This window comes from Labrus bergylta, chromosome 2, assembly GCF_963930695.1.
Source record: "Labrus bergylta chromosome 2, fLabBer1.1, whole genome shotgun sequence".
Lineage (NCBI taxonomy): Eukaryota > Metazoa > Chordata > Actinopteri > Labriformes > Labridae > Labrus > Labrus bergylta.
In genome coordinates, this window is record NC_089196.1 from 1,159,278 (window position 1) to 1,179,770 (window position 20,493).

General features: G+C 39.4%; 1 pseudogene; it reads right to left on the reverse strand.

Moving 5' to 3' along the window:
- Positions 1–1,143: 1,143 nt before the first annotated feature.
- Positions 1,144–14,671, reverse strand: LOC136181251 (uncharacterized; annotated as a pseudogene).
- Between the last annotated feature and the right edge of the window lie 5,822 nt (positions 14,672–20,493).

Consider the following 20,493-nt stretch of genomic DNA (forward strand, 5'->3'; position numbering starts at 1 on the left):
TATACATTACTTCAACTTACTACTTGACTTTTATTATATCTACTTCAATTGTATTTGTCTTTGCTAATGTTTGCGTATTTTGATTTTGTTTTGTTTATTTCTGTTTTGCCTGTTTTTGTTTATTTGCCATCGCTTTAATTGTCATGTCTATGTGCAAATTTTTGTTTTGTACTTGTTCACCTTATCACAATAAAAATTAAAATAAAAAGATAATGTTTAGACAATAACATTTTACATATTACAGGTCATTATGATGGGCTCCTAATTGGAGATGGGGGTTATGCCTGCAAACCCTTCTTCATGACCCCCTACCTGGAGCCAGAACCAGAGCCTCAGGTCAGATTCAACGGGGCTCTGGCAAAAAACGACAGCCCGGATCGAAATGGCCTTTGGTCGACTGAAGGCTAGATTCAGGTGCCTTCGGGGATTGCAGGTGACCCCAGACAGAGCGTTGCCACCATCAGGAACAAGAGGGTGCGTTTCGTCGCGGTCCAGCTGGACGAAGGAATGGAGCCGCAAGCAGCGAGGTCCATCATTACACAACAATTTTTCACATAACCTTCCTCATTTAGGATTTAAATTTAACTTTATTTTAATATTTTCACTTTTTCATTTCAAAACCATTGAGTTTCCCTTTTGTCAATCACTATCATTGAGTGGAGTAGTCAACTATTGGGAGGGGGAGGGGGGGAGAAGACATTTTAGTTACAATTCATGACAGTTGCTTGAGGCATTAAGGAGACTTTGCTTTAGGCCTACATACTTATATCCAGCTGTCAGTCAAGCTATTTGAGCGCTTAATGCAGCTTCCTCATCTTCAGCTGCCTGTATGCAATTTTGGTCTGCAGGTACCGTTTGTAGACACTCCTGACACTTTCCTCACTCTCTGTCTGAAATACATCAATCATGATTTAGTTGTCAGGTGGTCGGATACTCACCAACTTAGATATCTTCTGACTACATTGTGAGTGTATTGAATAGAAATCACTGCTACATCTCTAGCAGTGTGAGAGGGGCCAAGCTCTGCTGGTTGTGGTTCAGTTCTCCCCTAAAGGAATGGATTGACTTAGTCCAAATACCACAAACAAGGATTGAGATATGAGGATTACAGTTTCCTTCCCTTACCCCCCCCTGCATCTTCTTCTATCTTCTGTTATCACACAATGAACATACACAGAATCAGTACACTGATGCAGCTATATTAACTTACATGCTCCTCTCCTCCAACCAACACCAGGGGTGGTGGCTGCAGCAGAATGTCCAACCACTGTAAAATTTCACAATGCGGTTCACCTACCTTTGACCTAAGAGCTCCCTGCCAACATGTTCATATGAGCAGCTGCCTCCAGCTACACCCTCAATAATGGGCCTACCCCTGTTGTGCTGGAGGGCTAGCTCCTCGGCAGGGGTGAACTCTGGAGACTCCAATCCTCCTTCCGTTTTTGCTTGTTCAGCCCTTTTCTTGTTGGCTTAAATAGGAACAGTGACACATGGGAACTTTGTCAATTCAACACCATGGCACAAATTATATTCACTTACCACACTGAATGATGTTCTTGTGTTTTACTTTAACTTGTTCCCAAGTTCGCTTGACATTAGGGTTTGTTCTATATTGAAAGCGATAAGAGGGGAAAAAGTGCACAATATATAAATATGAAAACAGATAGCTAAGCCTACTAGTAACTATAGAAAGTACACAAGGTTCATTCATGATAGAAAGTCATTAATCTAGGTCATTACTTTTTTCATTATGAGGTTACAGCAAACCCTCACATTTAAATAAATGGCTTGCCTTTTACAGCAGGTCATAACGATACATATTCCTTGCTTACGCATTTAACTTGTCCGCAATCCCTGGCCAAGCTGCTGGTCTCGCCTTCACTGCTGCCGAGGTGTTGGATGTGGCAGGAATTATGTTCTTGTAATTTTCGCACTCCTCCATCATTGTTTGCTGCGCTAATTGAGAGAAAAATGTCGCTCTTTTCTTGAGGTTCGCCATCAATTATGAAAGAGACAATCGTGATTTCTGTGATCCATGCTGCTCCCTTTTTATGTAAAACGGGCACGCGCAAGTGTCCTGCTCACTCATGTTTGGTTCCAATTAACGATACTGATATAGCGCGATTCAGCGGTGGAGGAACGGACTTAGCCAGCCTCATCATGTTAATTGAATCAGGCTAAAAGGACATCAGCTCTGATTAGATGAACCAAATACGAGGAATGGGGACCTGGACTGTTTATTAAACTGTTACTGAACTCTGCCCCTTGTAAGTCTGCATTTTGGTTCCCTGTATCTATCTGGTTCTGGTAGTTGGTGGCTTGGCTGGGTCAGTGTCCAAGGATGTTTTTTTAGTCCCAGCCAATCCTAGCAGTGCCCACATTAGCAAGGAGACAAACGACCGCTATAGCCACACTTTTACAAAACTTTTAATGGCATAAATCTGTTGATTATGGAAATAAGTAATCAGTGGTTGCTGCAATTCTAGTCCTTTCTGTTTTTAAATGTCATGATCAATCAGTGTTCGCCTCTCTCTGCATGAGTTCATAAAAACTCTTTATTTTATCTTCTAAGCTCTACAGATGTTTTTTTTTACATTTCCCTCTTTGGATGCATGTTAGTCGTGGAAGCTGCATTTGAGTTGAACTGCTTTCCTCCCTATAAATACATTCCTTTAGTGCCATTTGGAGATCCACACTCTCTGTTTGCATCACTTTAACAGAACCTGCACTGCCAATCAGTCAGTCATGTTTTATATCTAGAAAACAAATCTTTTTTTTTTTAAACGGAGTAAAATATTTTAACCTAATCCTAAACGATCAACAGTTAACTTGGAAAAACTTTACAAACTTTTTTTTTTATATGGGCTTTTTTTGCCTTTAATGTAGAGATAGGACAGTGGATGGAGTCTGAAATCAGGGAGAGAGAGAGTGGGGAATGAAATGCAGGAAAGGAACCACAGGCTGGATTCAAACCTGGGCCACCCTCTTGGAGGACTACAGTCTCCGTACATGTGACGGGCGCACTAACCACTGCGCCACCAGCGCCCCAAACTTTATGAGCTTTAAGATACTAACCCTGAAATACTTCAAAGGTTAGTGTAAATAATAAAGAAAAGAGTAAACAGTAAATGGACTCAAAGCACTTTTACACCGCAGGTCACATCTACACATTCACAACCTGAAGGTAGAGGCTGCTGTGTAAAGTATTAACTCATCCATTCATACACATTCACACCCTGATGGTAGAGGCTGCTGTGTAAAGTATTAACTCATCTATTCATACACATTCACGCACTGATGGTAGAGGCTGCTGAGTAAAGAGTCCATTAGTATTAATTCATCCATTCATACATATTCACACACTGATGGTAGAGGCTGCTAAGTAAAGAGTCCATCAGTATCAACTCATCTATTCATACACATTCACACACTGATGGTAGAGGCTGCTGAGTAAAGAGTCCATCAGTATCAGTACAGAGATGGATTTGATGAGCACTGTATTAATCGTGGCATTTTGACTGGGCAGGGGAACCAAACGTACTCCATCCTTGACCTACCTGGCTACAGTCAAAGTCGAGAGCCAAACGCATATCAGAGAGAGTTGTTCAACTCCACAAACAGGAAAACCCACAAACCAAGAAGGTACGACAGCCCTCTAGACGGGTCTCCACTGTCTACTCATCAACAATATCTGAAAAGGATAGGACACCAAGATTCAACACCAAAGTAAAGTTAAATGATAAACCTATGCCCTACAGACCCTACTGTAATATCAGAGACCATTTCCTTGGTTCATGCACAGAATTCAACTTTGCAAAGATGACATTTTGAAATGGATCAGAGAGAAGGATAGATGCAGTAAATGTGGGAGAATGCAGCTTAAAGAGGCCATGTAACGTCTGTGAAGAAGTTCACCTGACTATTCTCCATGATGTCAATGTAAACTAATTAGCCACAGTGATGTTAACATCCTTTCCCTCAGAGCTTCTTTATATGGACCAACCCAATCATTCCCATAAAGACCCTTGTTCCTGATTGTTGGGTTAACAGGCAAACAAAAGGACTTGGGCCTCTCTTTGAGAAGCCTGACTATAGTTATTCGCTGGGATCACAAAGAGGCCTAAAGGACTCCCAGAATCCCCTGCAAATACTTCACACCTACGTGTGAAGAAAACGGGGACCCGAACTCTCTCTCTTCTCATTGGAGGGGACCTAAGGTAAACCCCACATGAAGCACGTCAGGCTACAAAACTCCCAAGACTCCCATTGCTCTCCCTCTTTCCACTTGCTGACTTTAAGTGTTCGGGGACACAAGTTAACCTCCTGTTTTTACAGCACTCTTCTCTTTGTTTAAAGTTTCGGCGCGCGGGCAACCCTCAGCCTAAGCATGGACAGTGTTCTGTTTCTCTCCACATGTGTTTGGTTGGCAGATTTTTCACAAGAACAACGTTTTTGGCGGTAAGCCTCAGGTACCAATTCATATGCCCGTAAAACAGTGGCTTTCAAAACGTCATAATTTAAACTCTCATCAATAGATAGGCTTGCACAAACCTCCCGCACTTTACCCATTAATTTGCACTGAAGCAGCAAACTCCAAACATCTTTGGGCCATCTCAAAGTTGCTGCAATGCGCTCAAATGCATTCAAATAGGAATCAACTTCTGACCAAAGCACCAAAGCAATGTGCCTACTCACATCGAACCGCTCGGAGGCAGCGGTGGAGGGATTTGGACTCACAGTGGTAGACATATAGGGAGGTCTTTCCAGCTCCATCGCTCTAATGCAGAGGTGCATGAGCTCAACCTGTCTGTTTTTTGTCTCTAGCTCAACCTCTCTCATGCGAAGGGCCAGTTTCAGGTCCTCCATCTCCACCCCAGCCTGAATTAAAGCCATTGGGTCTGGGGATACCGGAATGGCCGTGGCAGCCTCAGCCCCCTCTTCCGTTTGGCCGCTGAGGGTTTGTGTGGCCGTGGCAGCGTCTGCTCCCACTTCCTCATGCACCCGGAGAGCGCAGACCAATTTCGTATTTATTGTAATGATACCCCGCGCCACCAGTTTTGCCGACAGACTTGACTTAATTTTTTTTGCCTTCCATGCATTTATCGGCAGGCAGCTATCAAACAAACTAGCAATTAATTACAACCAGTTGGTTGAGATGTCATGGTGCTCTGCTGTGGTGAGGCATTGGTCTGGTAAAAAAAGAAGAAAACCCAACAGAAAATCTGAAATTCCAGTGTATTATTCCTACCCCAGTCAATGACTATGTCCCAGGCTCAACCTAATAATCAGTATCAGCGTTCTAATGGACTGATATTGTCAAAATTAGTCTGATCCCTCCCTGTGGCTGTTACTATGCTACTCCTTTCTACAAATTGGCTCCAAAGTGGGAACATTCCCCTTGCCAAATGCTAGTAAAATATGCAAGAGGTTGGTACATTTGCTTTACTCTCCAGTCTAAAACAAAACCTAATCTACTGAGTGGCTGATAACATTTTAACATTCACTTGTCAGAGGGCCAAAGGACAAAAAGGGCCATCTCTGTTACCCTATAAGTGAACATTAAAGTCTGTGAATATAAAAAAATAATTCTAGTTCGTCGGCTTCTGAAATTAAGGTTGGACACATTTTGTGAGCTCTGACAGAAATTTTCATTTCAAGGAGCCATCAGCTAGCAGCTTCTCATCTTTAGCCAGTGCTGACCATCACATACACACTCTTTTAAATGACAAATGTCTCCAGCAGAAGGTAAATTCAGCTGTCACTTATTGATATAGTAATTTAAATGTAAAGTTCCTTAATTACAGGCTATAGATAAACTTTTCAATAGTCTGGTTAAAGTGCTTCAGGCAGCTGGTATAAACCATTAGAGGACTGCAAGCTTCTGTAGACACAAGTTCCACTAAGTGAACTTTAACCCTCTTTAACTCCTATTTCAATAATCTTAGTGTTCAAACTAATATTTGTGACCCAGAATGTTTGAATCTAATCAAGAAGCTCAAGGAGTCAAAAACATAAATGGGATATCCTTACAAGTAACTCACTGATGTCTGTACCATCAGAATCCTTACTTGTCTCTCCACTGTCAGCTGAGGTGGAGTCAAAAAGCTCATCTGAATCAAAATCAATCTGGTTCTTCATCTTAAGAAAATACATTTTAAATCTTTACTGTTGAAATATTTGCTTAACTAACTTTTCATCTTGCTCAAAATTGTGTGTTTCTTTACCTGTATGCTTTTGGTCCTCCTAAGCCTAGGGATAGAAACTTGGACTTGATTTCTAGGGAGTCCAAAATAAACGTTATTTGCATTTATTTCAACAACAAAAAAAGAACACAATTGATGAAAAAGATAAAAACCCAAAATGTACCAACTTCACAATACCTGAAAACATGTGTTAACATAAACAGGATTCATAGTTGGAGTTTGCGATTCATCAGAATCTGTGTAGTCGACAATGGACAGTATTTTCCAACTTTGTTCTCTGAACCCAGGGGACCAGTTGCATCAGAGCCCTATTGAAATTTTCGTAACATGATAAAGAAATTTAAAAAAAATACAAATCGTTTTGGTTTATAATAACCATCATCTATAAAGGGTCCATCAATTTTCTTCTTTCTTTATTTTGTGTATTTAATATACATATATATACTGGTGTGGAAATTCTCTTTATTGATATTCAAATGCTCTGGCTCTTAACAATCTAGTTTCTTTTGATATTGGTCCACATTCACATTGATGACAACATATAAGATCAAATTCTAATACTGTTTAGACCATTACTAAACTGTAAGAAGCAATACAAATAGATACAAATCAAATATAGCGACAATAATAGGGGTCAAATCATTGAAACATTGAAGTAGCAGCAGCAACCATTCTGACTTTGCCAACTTATTGATTGTGTCTCTGGCCCCATATGCTGTTCGTTAACTTTGCTGTTGCAAGAATTGGGGAAAAAATGGTTGCATTAAAATAAAGTTGTCATTTCTGAGTTGAGTTAATTTTTTTGAAGTCCCATGACTTTCTGTTTATAAATGTGTATTACTTTATGTTTTATAAACCACTTAATATTTCATTAATTCTAATTCTAGTTGCAACTTTATAATAGTCAGTCACTTATTGTTTATGAATGGTTTATAAACCATGTATGAAGCAATTGTTAAAGTGTTATAAATATCATTTCCAACTTTATAATAACCATCCAAATGAAGTTAATAGATGCTCTACACATTATTTATGAACCATTTACAGAGTATTATAATCTTCAGTTCCAACTTTACAATAACCATCCAGATAATGATTGTAGACGGTTTATAAACCAATTATTACTCATTGATGAATATTAATTATCTATCTAAAAAATATTTATAGATGCTTTACAAGCTATCAATAAGGGATTCTAATCTTCAGTTCCAACTTTATAATAACCATCCAAATAAGGTTAATAGACGCTTTATAAAATATTTACAAACCATGAACAAATATCTGGTCCATGTATCTCTGTAATGTTTATAGATGTTTTATAAACCATCTCTTAAAGTATAATAAATCATTTGGTCATCATTAACAAACACTTTATAAAGTGTATGAAATGTGTGCATCAATAAACTGTTAACATAACATAAATTATAGCATTACAAATCATTAGCAAACACTATTAACTATAATTTAATTGTTTGTTAACAGTAAATAACTCGTGGTTAATTAACTATCTATTTATCCTTATTTATCCTTTATAAATGATGGTTAAATGTGACACTGTTAGTTAACATAATACATTTAGTAGCTGTTCATTGATGGGTGAAATTAGCCCCAGTAGGTGTACAAGCACTTAATGTGAAAACAGTTGAATCTTGTTTTTTATTGGTAGAGAAAAGTTTGAAATTTTATTTCAGATTCAAGCTAACATTTCACACTTGTCTGTATAGCAGCTGTGCAATTCGATGTTGGGAGACTGAGGTTTACCCTTGACAAATAAATATGTTTTGGCAGCTGAATCTACCAAAAAGTGTTCAGTGCATTGTTGTAAGTGCATTATTTTAGTTTTTACAATATGTCTACAGATTATGTGTTTAAATTTTAAACAAGTACCTTTACGTTTTACACTTAAGGTATATTTATTGTATTCTTAATAAAAAGGTTAGCGTGTGGCATGAGGAAGATCAAGAGGGAGGTGTCAAGTCAAACTGGAGTTTGGTCTGTTAAAAAATAAATGAATTAATAGATCAATAAATAAATTAAATTTGATTATTTCAAAGAAGTAAAAGATAAAAAATAACATACAAATGGAAAAGCATGCAGGTTAAAAAGTATTTTAGAAATGTAAACATTTGAATCAAAACCAAAAGGAAGATTAATTTTACAGCATTAAACATTTAGATTAATTTAATAAATACGTTATTTTGTTAAAAATCAGTCTAATGATCAGACCTAACCAGAAGGAATCAATCCTCACAGCACCGGAGTCATTAAAACAGACGCACACAGACAGCATGAGAGGAGAGGCAGACCAACAGCTAACCTGCTGACACTAAAAGAAAAGACAATCCAGACAACTGAACTGTGCAAAGTTGATCATCTACAGCAAATCCAAAGAGGCAGCCGGTAAGATGCTTCATGGACTTTAAAAGACTGTTTGCTGGTGTGGAAACAGGTCGGGCACGCACTGACTTTGTTTAGTCTTTGATAGCGTGCCTCTTAATGTTAAAAGTGTTTTGACTGTTTAAGTATCACACGGAGTGATGACAGACTTTTAAGTTCATTGTTTGATTGTTTGATTAAGTATAAAGTGAGAGTTTTGCTAAAAAGAATACACAAGTGTGCACAGGTGCGATTAAAACAGATTTGATTTAAACAATGTTAACATGTATTTGTTTTGTTGTGTTTCTTCTTTCAAAGGTTTTTCACCTAAACCACTAAGCTAAGCTGAAAGCTAAACTGAAAACCTAAAGGAGATCTCCAAATAAAAGGAATAATAAAAGGAAGTCCACTCATTTGAGTAGAAGATCATTCCTTTCAAGTTGGGAAGCACAGGGGAACTTGACAAGATGTTTCTTTTATAACCACTGATAATTATGCATCATTGTTGACGAGACGTCACATTATGTTTAGTATCTGTTGTAAGCTGCTGCATTTGTTTTATTGTGATGAACGGCTGTGTTCGCCTATGTGTGTAATACTATGCTAGTTTACCTTCAGTCAACGGCTTTCACAAACAGAAAGACCAGTGTACCCTCCGTTGAATCAAAGTCCGACCACTGGCTTTCTGGTGTTTAAGTAACAGTTACTGAACTCAGCTCAGAGAGCTCAAACTATTTCAAAAGGCAGCCACACGTAGGGTTGCCACCCATCCCGTAAAATACGGAATCGTCCCGTATTTTACACTTTGATATTGTGTCCCGTTTTGAATCAATACGGGACGCGGTTTGTCCCGTATTTCTAAGGTGCCTTGAACTCAGCATCATTCAGGCTAGTTTCCGCCTCCTCAGAGCATCTGTTGGTTTGTTTGGTTCTTTTTTGGCATGAGCAATGAGAGCTCTTTAGTGATTGGGTGAGAGAAAGTCAGCTGCATGTCTGCAGCTGCCTCTGATACCCACACCATGCACCATTGAAACGTAAACGGATGCAGAAATACAGACATGAGGAGAAAGTAATGCCTGGCTTGACAGTGTCAGTGAAAATGAATATAATGTAAAGGAAACTATTGTAGGCCTACTTAATATATTTTCTCCAATGTTTATAGATAGGTTATTCCAGTATAGTTTGGATAGTGTGAATATTTTTCGGTACGTAAAACAAAAAGATGACATTTATCTGTATTCACAGTATGGCCTGGGCGAGATATCATCAATACAACATCAATATATCGACAATAGACACTTATTAATACGATAAGAAAATAGTTCAAAACCATATTAATAGTATCATTCATGATTTCATGAGAAAATAACTAAAACAACAGACAGAAGGACAGAATAAATGAATAAAACTACTATTAAATTCATACTGTTTATTTAATTAAAAATCTGTCATCCTCCCCTACAGCAGTGTCAAAAGCACTTCAATAATACTCTGTTAATGAATTAATGTTAAGTTAATAGCTTTATTTGAAGTTTAACTTAAGTTGTAAATTAGATAGGCCTAGCTAGTAGTAATCATCTGCTGAAGTCCTGTTAGCTGCATTTCATTGTGCATACATTACTGTTTCTGCCTTTACCCTGAAGTTTTGCGTTTTTGTAAATTATTTCAGAAAAAAAGTGTTAATAAAGCACTTCAAACTTCAAGTATGACTCTTACTATTTCATTAAAACCACGTTTTAAATCATGATTCACCACAACTGGTGCCCCACCCCACCGTTGGGCCAGTGGTGGTCAGGCCCCTACTGAGTTGCACCCCTCTGCGGGGTGTCCTTTATTTTTCTGCTTGGAAGGTGGCAACCCTAGCCACACGGCTTCCTTTGTTGTCCACCATTTTGTCCCCATGTGATGAAGCCACATGGTGCATTGTCTCTCTCCACCATCTTGTTTTCTCTCTTTCTCTCTCTCTTTCTGTCTCTCTCATCCACACACACACAAATAACTACACTTTTACTCCTCACAAGCCTTGCTTGATAATGTTTGTTGCTTAGATTAGTTTATGATAGTTATTTGTTTGATTAAGTTAATTGATTTTGGATTGATGAAAGCAGTTGTTTGTGGTTACTAGTGTATTTGCATTGTGATATAAGCTGGGTGTGAGGGCTTTGTGTACGGATTTCACTCCTTCAATTTATTAAATACAGTTATTAATTATTGACAATATTAGGAATTAAATAACTAATTTGAGACTGATTTTGGGGATATTTGGCTATTTGTTCTCTGATCTCAGAGTGGTGCCCCAAATATATTAACTTAGTTTAATAATATTGCTAATTTATATCAATAATGAATTAAGGATAATTATTAATATTATAACCAAATTTGACTATAAACCCAAACACTAAACTAACAAAATAAAATATTCACCGCTAGCCTGAATATGTGACACTACCCTCCAGCTGAGAGGCGACAGAGCTGTGACTGAGTGGTAGAGTCAAGGAACACTACTTACTGCACTGCCACTGGATGGTGGCACTTGCTCTAAAACCATAATTGAAACATGAGGACCAACATACAGTGGACGGGCCAGCTTGCAATTCTAGATTTATATGCATGAAATGATATGGTCCCTGCCTCACATACTGACAAGAAAAACCCTATTAGGATCTGGAAAAGACATCAATCACACAACAAGGCAAGCTTTTTAAGTCTTTCAATTCAACAAATACAAAACTAAAAACTAAACTTTTAAAGTTAAAAGAGATAAATGAGGGCAGCAAGGTGAAGATAGAGTCTCAGGTGAGTTCATACATATAGTATTGAGACATTAGGGAACATCTGCATTCAGTAATAATCAGCAGTCAAAATATAGAAGAAGATATACTTTATAATAAATAAATAATACAAAAATCAGAGTGGATAGTGCAGAGGATAATCAGAGCTCTTCAGCATCTGTGGGTTTGACGTGTGAATTTGTCATTCAGTCTCATAGAGGCAGGTAAAATAAGTCCTCCTTCTTCTTTCTTTGGAACAGCGGGGGTGAGTTAGTCTGTTTCTGAAGCTGCTCTTCAGATTGTGCAGCATGTTGTGAAGAGTGGGAGACGTTGTCTGTATTCTGGTCTCAACCGCCTCATCCAGTCTGACGGGCTGCAGGCCAACAACAACAGACTCAGCCCCCGCGCGAGGCAGCAAAGAAGATGGTGCTCAGCGCTCGCAGCAACAAACTGATAGAACAAGCAAAGCATTTTGCTACAGAGGTTTAAGAACCTGTGCGTCCTCAGGAAGCTGGCTCAAGCCCTTCCTGTAGACAGTGTTTGGGGATCCAGTACCCAGGTTCTTGTAAGACTTGATGATCTCAATGTCCCACTGATACAGACTGGAGCAGGCTATGAAACTCTTCCTTCCTTAAGCTCGTCTTTCCAGAATAGCAGGCACCTTGTGAGAGCTAGAGTTCCTGAATCTAGAGTAGGTTTTTTGAGTCGAGGTTTGATTACCGCTACTTTAAATGACTGTGGTACATAGCCTGCCAGTAAAGACATATTGATCATATCTAATATAGAGTTGCTAACGAAGGGAAAGACTTCCTTAAACAGCTTGGTTGGGATTGGGTCTAAAAGACAGGTTGACGGTTTCGACGCAGAAAGAATTGAATTTAGCTCTGAAAGGTTGATTGGAAAAAAACAGTCTGGACTAATATCTGGTCCTGGAACTGTCTCTGCCGTATCAGACGTATCTGCACCAGGTAGGGGCAGGAGGTTACCAATTTTGTCTCTGATGTCTAGAATTTTGTTGTTGAAAAAGCTCAGGAAATCATTACTGCTGAGGGCTAAAGGAATACAAGGCTCAATGGAGCTATGACTCTCTGTCAGCCTGGCTACAGTGCCGAAAAGGTATCTAGGATTTCTTTTGTTTTCCTAGATTAGAGAGGAGTAGTAGGCAGCTCGAGCGTGACGTAGAGCTTTCATATATTTTCTATGACTATCCTGCCAGAATAAACAAGATTCTACCGTTGTGGTCGAGCGCCATATTCTTTCAAAATTTCGCGGCGATTGTTTTAGAGTACGGGTTTCTGAGTTGAACCATGGAGCTAGTCTCTGCCGTTTGATAGCCTTCTGTTTTAGGGGAGCAATCGAATCAAGAGTAACTCAGCGAATCCACTGCATAATCAACAAACTGACCTAGCTGAGAGGGACTAAAGCTATCATAAGAGTTTCCAACAGGGTTGAAACACGGTACTGAATCAAAAGCAGCTGACATAGCTTCCTTAAATCTAGCTACAGCACTATCAAATAAACTTCTAGAGAGCACATTTTTATTAAGCTGAGCTAATTCTGGTAGGACAAAGTTGAAAGTAATAAAGAAAATGGTCTGATAGAAGAGGATTTTCTAGGAAAACTGTAAGGTTTTGGATTTCAATGCCATAAGCTAAAACAAGATCTAGGGTGTGGTTAAAACGATGAGTAGGTTCGTTTACACCCTGGGTGAAACCAATAGAGTCTAATAGTGACATGAAAGCTGTGCTAAGGCTATCATTATCAACATCCACATGGATATTGAAGTCACCTACAACAATTATTTTATCACTGCTAAGGACTAAATTTGACAAAAATTCTGCAAATTCAGATAGAAACTCAGAATATGGGCCAGGAGGGCGGTAAACTACAACAACTAGAACTGGCTGAAAGGTTCTTGAGACTGGATGTGAAAGACTAAGAACAAGGCTTTCAAAATGAGAAAAATTCAGCTTTGGTTGAGGGTTAACTAGAAGACTAGAATTAAAAATAGCTGCTACTCCACCACCTTGTCCGGTGTCACGAGGTATATGAGTACTAAAATGACTGGGAGGAGTGGATTCATTTAAACTAAAATATTCATCTCGACACAGCCAGGTTTCAGTCAAACAAAATAAATCAATATGCGGATCTGATATCAGATCATTCACTAAAAGAGATTTGGATGCTAAGGACCTAATGTTCAAAAGTCTGCAGTGAATATTCTGATTTTTTTGCAAAATCGCATTCGTAGATTTTGACGATTTACGCCTTTTTTTTCTACGTTTGGATGACTTATAAAAACGGGTCTGGGCCAGGGGACAGACACAGTACCTATAGTATAACTACAGTTCGATTCAGAATTACAGCTATAGTGAATGGGAGACAGATCTAAGGGAGGTGCAGAGAAGCGTGTAAGACTGCAGCTCTGCCTCCTGGTCTGAACTCTGTGTTGTCAAGGTTTTGGACTAATAACCTCTGCTATGTTTCTAGATAATAGAGCTGCACCGTCCAAAGTGGGATGGATGCCGTCTCTAGCTAGCAGACCAGGTTTTCCCCCAAAAGACTGCCAGTTATCTATGAAGCCCACATCGTTTGCTGGATACCACCTCGACAGCCAGCGGTTGAGTGATGACATGCGGCTATACATGTCATCACTGGTCTGATTTGGGAGGGGTCCAGAGAACACTACGGAGTCCGACATCGTCTTAGCAAAAGTACACACCGACTCCACATTAATCTTAGTGACTTCCGACTGGCGTGGTCGGGGGTCATTAGTGCCGACATGAATTACGATTGTATCAAATCTACCTTTAGTTTTTAGTCAGCAACTTTAAATGAGATGCGATGTCGCCCGCTCTGGCCCCGGGTATACACCTAACTATGCCCATTGACTTTGCTAGCTTCACGTTTCGGACTATGGAGTCTCCAATAATCAGAGTTTTATTCTCAGCGGGTGTGTCGCTGAGTGGGGAAAATTAGTTTGAAACGTGAAGTGGTTGGTGGGGAACTGTGTGCTTCGATTTTCGACTATGCTTCCCTCGGACAGTAACCCAGCCACTGCTCGTGAGCTACCGGGGAGGAAGCCATGCTATGTCAGTCTGCACCAGCTACAGGTGGCTGGCTAACTACTGCTGCATACGATGACTCTGACTCAATGGTGCGGAGCCGTCTCTCTAACTCAGACACCCTCGCCTCAAAAGCTAAAAATAAACTATATTTCTTACATATATCATTATCACTAAAGGAGGACGAGGAGTAACTTAACATCTGACACGTAGAGCAAGAGAGAGCAGGAGAGGGAGAGACAGAAAAAGAAGCCATTGTAAATAAAGCTAACTGCTAAGGTAAGCTATGCTAAGAGTAGGTAGCTAAAATAAACAAAACTGTTAAGCAGGTTTGTCGCTAGAGAGAAAGAGTGCTTTTCGATTACTTCTGTTTGTCTGAACGTACAGTGTGTTGGAAACAACAGTCGTAAGAAACTAGGCTAATTCAACAATTAAGCTTTTAGCTCTAACAATCAGCACTGAGCAACACAGTACAGCGGAGAACAGGAAATGATGCAATACGCTCACCTGTAGTACGTAGCAGCAAGTCTTCTGCAATGGTAAATGGACTCGAGCTTATATAGCGCTTTTCTAGTCTTCCGACTACTCAAAGCTTTTCTACACTGCATGTCACACCCACCCATTCACATACTGATGGTAGCAGTCACTATGTAGTATCATCCATCAGAAGTCACTAATCCCACTCATGCACCACCACTGAAGCAGTGGGAGCAATTCAGGGTTAAGTTGCCCAAGGACACATTGGACATGTTGCTCAGCTGGGGATCAAACCCTCGACCTTCCGGTTCAGAAGCGACAACTCTACCAACTGAGCCACAGCCAAGTGTGATACACATGCGTAATTAAGTCGACCCAGATGTCCGGTAATATTAATTGATGTGCTTGTGTTTCGGTATTTCAGAGAACAAAGTCAAATGATTATTATAAAAACCCATGCAAGCTTGGAAGTTCCTGTTTGTACAAGTGAGCAACACATGCAGCAAAAAGAGGCCCAGCCGGCCAGTTTGTATGGGATTACAAGACACTAGAAAACAAGTTAATCTCAAACAATGAAAAACCAAATATTAATACTACTTTGCACCTGGGCTATATCTAAACTAAATCAAACACAACTTATCCTCTTCCACAACTGGAAATCATTTAACACAAACTGAGCATGAAAGACTTAGCGCAATCCATTCTTATTGAATCAGGCAGAAATACTACCTGCAATCTGCCCCTTTTAAGAATCCAATCCACAAAAGAATCTGCACTAAAAATACGCCGGCCCTAACACACCCACTAGTTGTCCTGCTCTGTGCAGTTTGCTCTTTTTTTGCATCTGAATGTGGGGAAAGGCCGTCTGCACATTTGCTCTTCACGGTGTCACAGCCTGGATCAACAGTATGCGACAAAAGAGGGAGACCACACAGACAGCAACATCATACATTATATTTTAATTGAATTAATAAATTACAAGGTGTTATGCTTGAGAGGAAGTAAGGGTGAATGAGCATATACAAAGAAATTCTGACAGCAGTCTGCAGGCCAAGGAAGAGAGTGAGAAGAATGAGCAGCTCTGCTTTATGTCCTCCTGAAACCAGCCTGCTTAGGTGTGCTGAATTAGAGAGTTCTCTCAGACTCCTCCCACATCTACTTGCAACAAGGGGTAAGTCTCAGTTCCATGCATCCCTCACTTGCCTCCTCCACTTTCATCCCAGTCGCTCCCACCGGAGATGCATGTAGGGATGCAAGGAATCCTTGTATGATGCTGAATCAGAAAACAAATCAAATATAAAACACAGGAGTGATCAGCCTACACTCCATTATATTGATTTTAAAGAACTTGTTCTTAAAGGGATACTTCAACCATTTGCATTAATCTTTATATCATTAGAAACCTGGTAGTGAAAAGGAGCCTCAGGTGACGCAGAAAACATAATTTTGCGTCATCGGAGGCTGCTTTGGTGAGAGGGGGTGAAACTGCATGGCTAGTTCCTCATATTTTCAACTCGCCCACAGGGGTGGGACCCACTACAGACCTATCACAGATCAGTGGGTGGGACCTCTCCCAGAATCAAAACCCAACTTCCTCCATCTCTCTAGGAAGCTATGTTAACAGGCTCTATGGAGAAAGTTGAGAAGAACAAATGTATGATATAAGTATGTTTCAACTTCAAACTGATATGGATGAATGGGATTTTTAAGGTCTTGTGCTCGAATCGGATGTTCGTGGCTATCTCTACGAGCCACAATATAGCGACGAGGCAGCTGCTGCGTTGAGGAATCGGAGGCCGGGGCCAGCTCGAGCTGGGGCGGACTGGTAGTGTCGGTGCTCTCACTGTTTGCCTATGGACACAGACATAGAGTCTGTTTTCTGACAGGAATTTACAAGATGCCGAATCCTTCTGGAAGAAATCTCGGAATCAGTTGAGGAAACGGCCGTATGTGTTGAAGTAAATGTCTGTTAATAGAGCATCTTAGTGGGAGTGGCCTGTGGTGCTGTGCATTCTGGGATTTGTTGTCTTTCATCCACGTCCAAGGATTTTAAGTTGCTGCCTTCAGGCCACAGATTCAGTCTGCCAGCATGCAGGACAAAAAGGATGAGAAACTCATTTGTTCCTGCTGCCATCACCTTTTTAAACAATTAACTGTGTTTCCATCTGTCTCTTAACTACTGTATTTATTTATTGTCCATTTTATGTTATGTGCTGATTGTGGGCTGTATGTATGTATGTATGTGTTTGACTGCTAACTGCACAACAAATTGCTCTCTCGCAGGGATAATAAAGACAACCTTGAATCTTGAACATGAGCCAAAAAGACACTTTCTGCCTTTTCTCGGCCAAGAAGGCACCAACTTCAACATTTATTTCACATTTCTACTACATATATGACCCAATGTCAATACAGATTCATGTTTCAACGGGGGAAGTATCCCTTTAAGAATGCAATGTCTTAGCTATAACCTGTTATCTTTATATTTCTTTTACATTTTTATTGCCACTTTTTCATAATAACAGGCAATTAACAGTTACAAATGAGAACAGTCCTAAGTGAGGTGTCAGTAACTGCTATCCTTCTCCTTTTGAAAACAGGCAGTCTCAGTTGTAGCCGTCATTTGTTCCATTGTGTACATAATGTTTAAGTTTTTGTAACCATTGGTCAAGCAAGGGGGGGGGGGGGGGGGGGGGGGTCATCCAGTTAATAGCACCTGTTCTCTTTATAAGGGCCACATGTTGTATTCAAAATAAAATTAAGTTATGTCCTCCATTATAAATTAGGTTGAAAGGTTACTTGTGAATTTTTGGTACTTTAATAAGAAGAAGACGAGACAATAACGACACCAAATACTAGCTAATTCTCTTTATCAGGAAATGCATGTCTTAATTTTCAGCTCACCTATAGTATCAGTTCTGAAAAGAAGGCTTTCATTAAGTTGTGTGTGTCATTACTTAACGTATTTGTTTTGTAGAAGAACCTTATTAAGAACACACTATATATTTTTTGTTAACTGGCACTACCTTTTAATCATCCTTGACTCTCACTTGTAATGGCTCTAGAGAAAATGAAACATGAAAAGAAGATTAAGAAGACTAAGATTAAGACTAAGACTAAGTAAAGTGAAGTACATATCGATGCATCTTTAATAAAACATGCTTTATCATAATGTTGCAATTTTGTTGGTAAGTAAATGATTAGTATTGTTGGGCCACGCAGACTTATGACCGGCAAACAATGCATCTCTATGAGAAGCCTCATTTGAGTTATTCACCGAGATCACAAAGAGGCCTAAAAGGACTCTTAATCCCAGAATCCCCTGCAGTAATTCACACCTACGTAGTAGTAAGGGGGGGACCAGAACCTCTCTCTTCTCATTGGAGGGGACCTGAGGTAGACCCCCCCATGAAGCAGGCCAGGCTACAAAGCTCCAAGACTTCCATTGTTCGCTCTCTTTCCACGCGCTGACTTCAAGTGTTCGGAGACACAACCTCACCTCTTGTTTCCTGCAACAACCATCCTTTGTTTTAATTTTTGGCGCGCAGGTAATCCACGGCCGGCAGTGTTCTGAATTCCGAGCTCGGATTGTCCAGTGAACGCTTAACAGTTTCTCGGAGAGCGTCAGACTATAACAGATTATCAGAAAGATTCCGTCCCGCAACGAAAGGACATCAACGTACATCTTTCCACTCGATGGAGAACCAATGAAGCCGCTCTTGCCGTAAGGGACCCTCGCCGCCATCAAACGCCTCTGCATCTGGACGGACACAAGATCTGTTTTGTCGCCGGACTACTTTTCCTTTACCAATCGCAGGCAAAGCGACCAACACACACACACACACACACACACACACACACACACATATAACTACACTTTTACACCTCTTCCACAAGCCTTGCTTGATAATGTTTGTTTGCTTAGATTAGTTTATAATAGTTATTTGTTTGATTAAGTTAATTGATTTTGGATTGATGTTGCTTTGTTTAAATAAATTCTGTTATAATTTAAGAGAGCAGTTGTTTGTGATTACTGGTGTATTTGAATTGTGATATAAGCTGGGTGTGAGGGCTTTGTGTACGGATTTCACGCCTTCAATTTATTAAATATAGTTATTAATTATTAATAACATTAGTAATTAAGTAACTAATTTGAGACTGATTTGAGTGATATTTTGGTTATATTTCCCTGATTACAGGGTGGTGCCCCAAACGAGATTAAACATAGTTTAATGATATTGTTATTTATATTATTAATAATTAAATATAATTATTAAAGAATATAACCAAAGTTGACTTGATACAACCCCAACAGAATGTAAGATGCCAAAATCTTTTGTGTGTGTGTGTGAGGATGTGTGTGGGGTTCACACAAACTTATGATGCTGCATAGATAATAAAAGTGTCTGTATCCGTAATTGGTCCGTACACCTCTGGTCATACACATGTGAAAGTCTGTGAAGGAGTCTGTGTGTCTGTATTCATTCATACAAACGACAGTCTCTGCAGGCACTGGCTGAGAGCAGGAGTGTGTGATGAGTTTGTCTGTCTTTGAGAGCTCCTACGGCGGATAGAAGTGTGTGGAAGGCGGCCTCTGGCTGTGGAGGTGAAGACCGGGAGTGTGTGATGAGTTTGTACTGTTGATCTCTGTAAGCGGAGCGGAGTGAGAAGGACGTTGACAACGTGCATAAAATGTCACTTCCTGGAGCTTTCGCCGAAAATACGACCCGGAGAAACATTTTACACAGGCAACACAGATAGACAGTGAACATCTACTTTTTCACATCAGTTAACCGTTCACTTATTAATGGGTGATAAAAAATGATTTATACATGTAAAAAGTTACATAAAGAACCTTTAAGTATTGCTTATTTAGCATTTTTAAGCATTTATAAAGTGTTACTTAAGGGATATATGTTTGCCACTTTACAATGAGGGTCACAAAATGCATTAATAAATGGTTAATTATGGTTAAGTAATGCTTATTCAGAGCATTAATAAATGGTTAATTATGGTTAAGGCTTATTCGGAGCATTAATAAATGGTTAATCATGTTTAAGTAAGGCTTATTCAGAGCATTAATAAATGGTTAATTATGCTTATGTAATGCTTGTTCAGAGCATTAATAACTGGTTACTTATGGTTAAGTAATGCTTATTCAGAGCATTAATAAATGGTTAATTATGGTTTAATAATGCTTATATAACATCAACAATAATGATAGGTTAGGCTGTAAGTTAAAACGTATACATGAAGATAAAGGAACAATCTAACGTCTATATGAAGACCATGGTGTGGTCCACTGATCTTAACCTTTACCAAAAATAAGTCACCAGTTGGAGGATGGACAAGTAAGTGAACAGTCATTAACCTTTAATAAACATGAATAAAAACATTTTTTTCTTAATGACATGACTTAGCTGTGAACCTCAAGAAATGCATCTAAATTAACATCTTCATCAACCATTTAGTAATATTAGTTAATAGGCTTAATTAACATGTAAACACTTAATTAATGTTAACAAAAGATATCTGTTAAGGGTTTATTAATGTTTATTATTGTATTCATTTACTGTTAATTAGGGCCCGAAGCAGGACCCT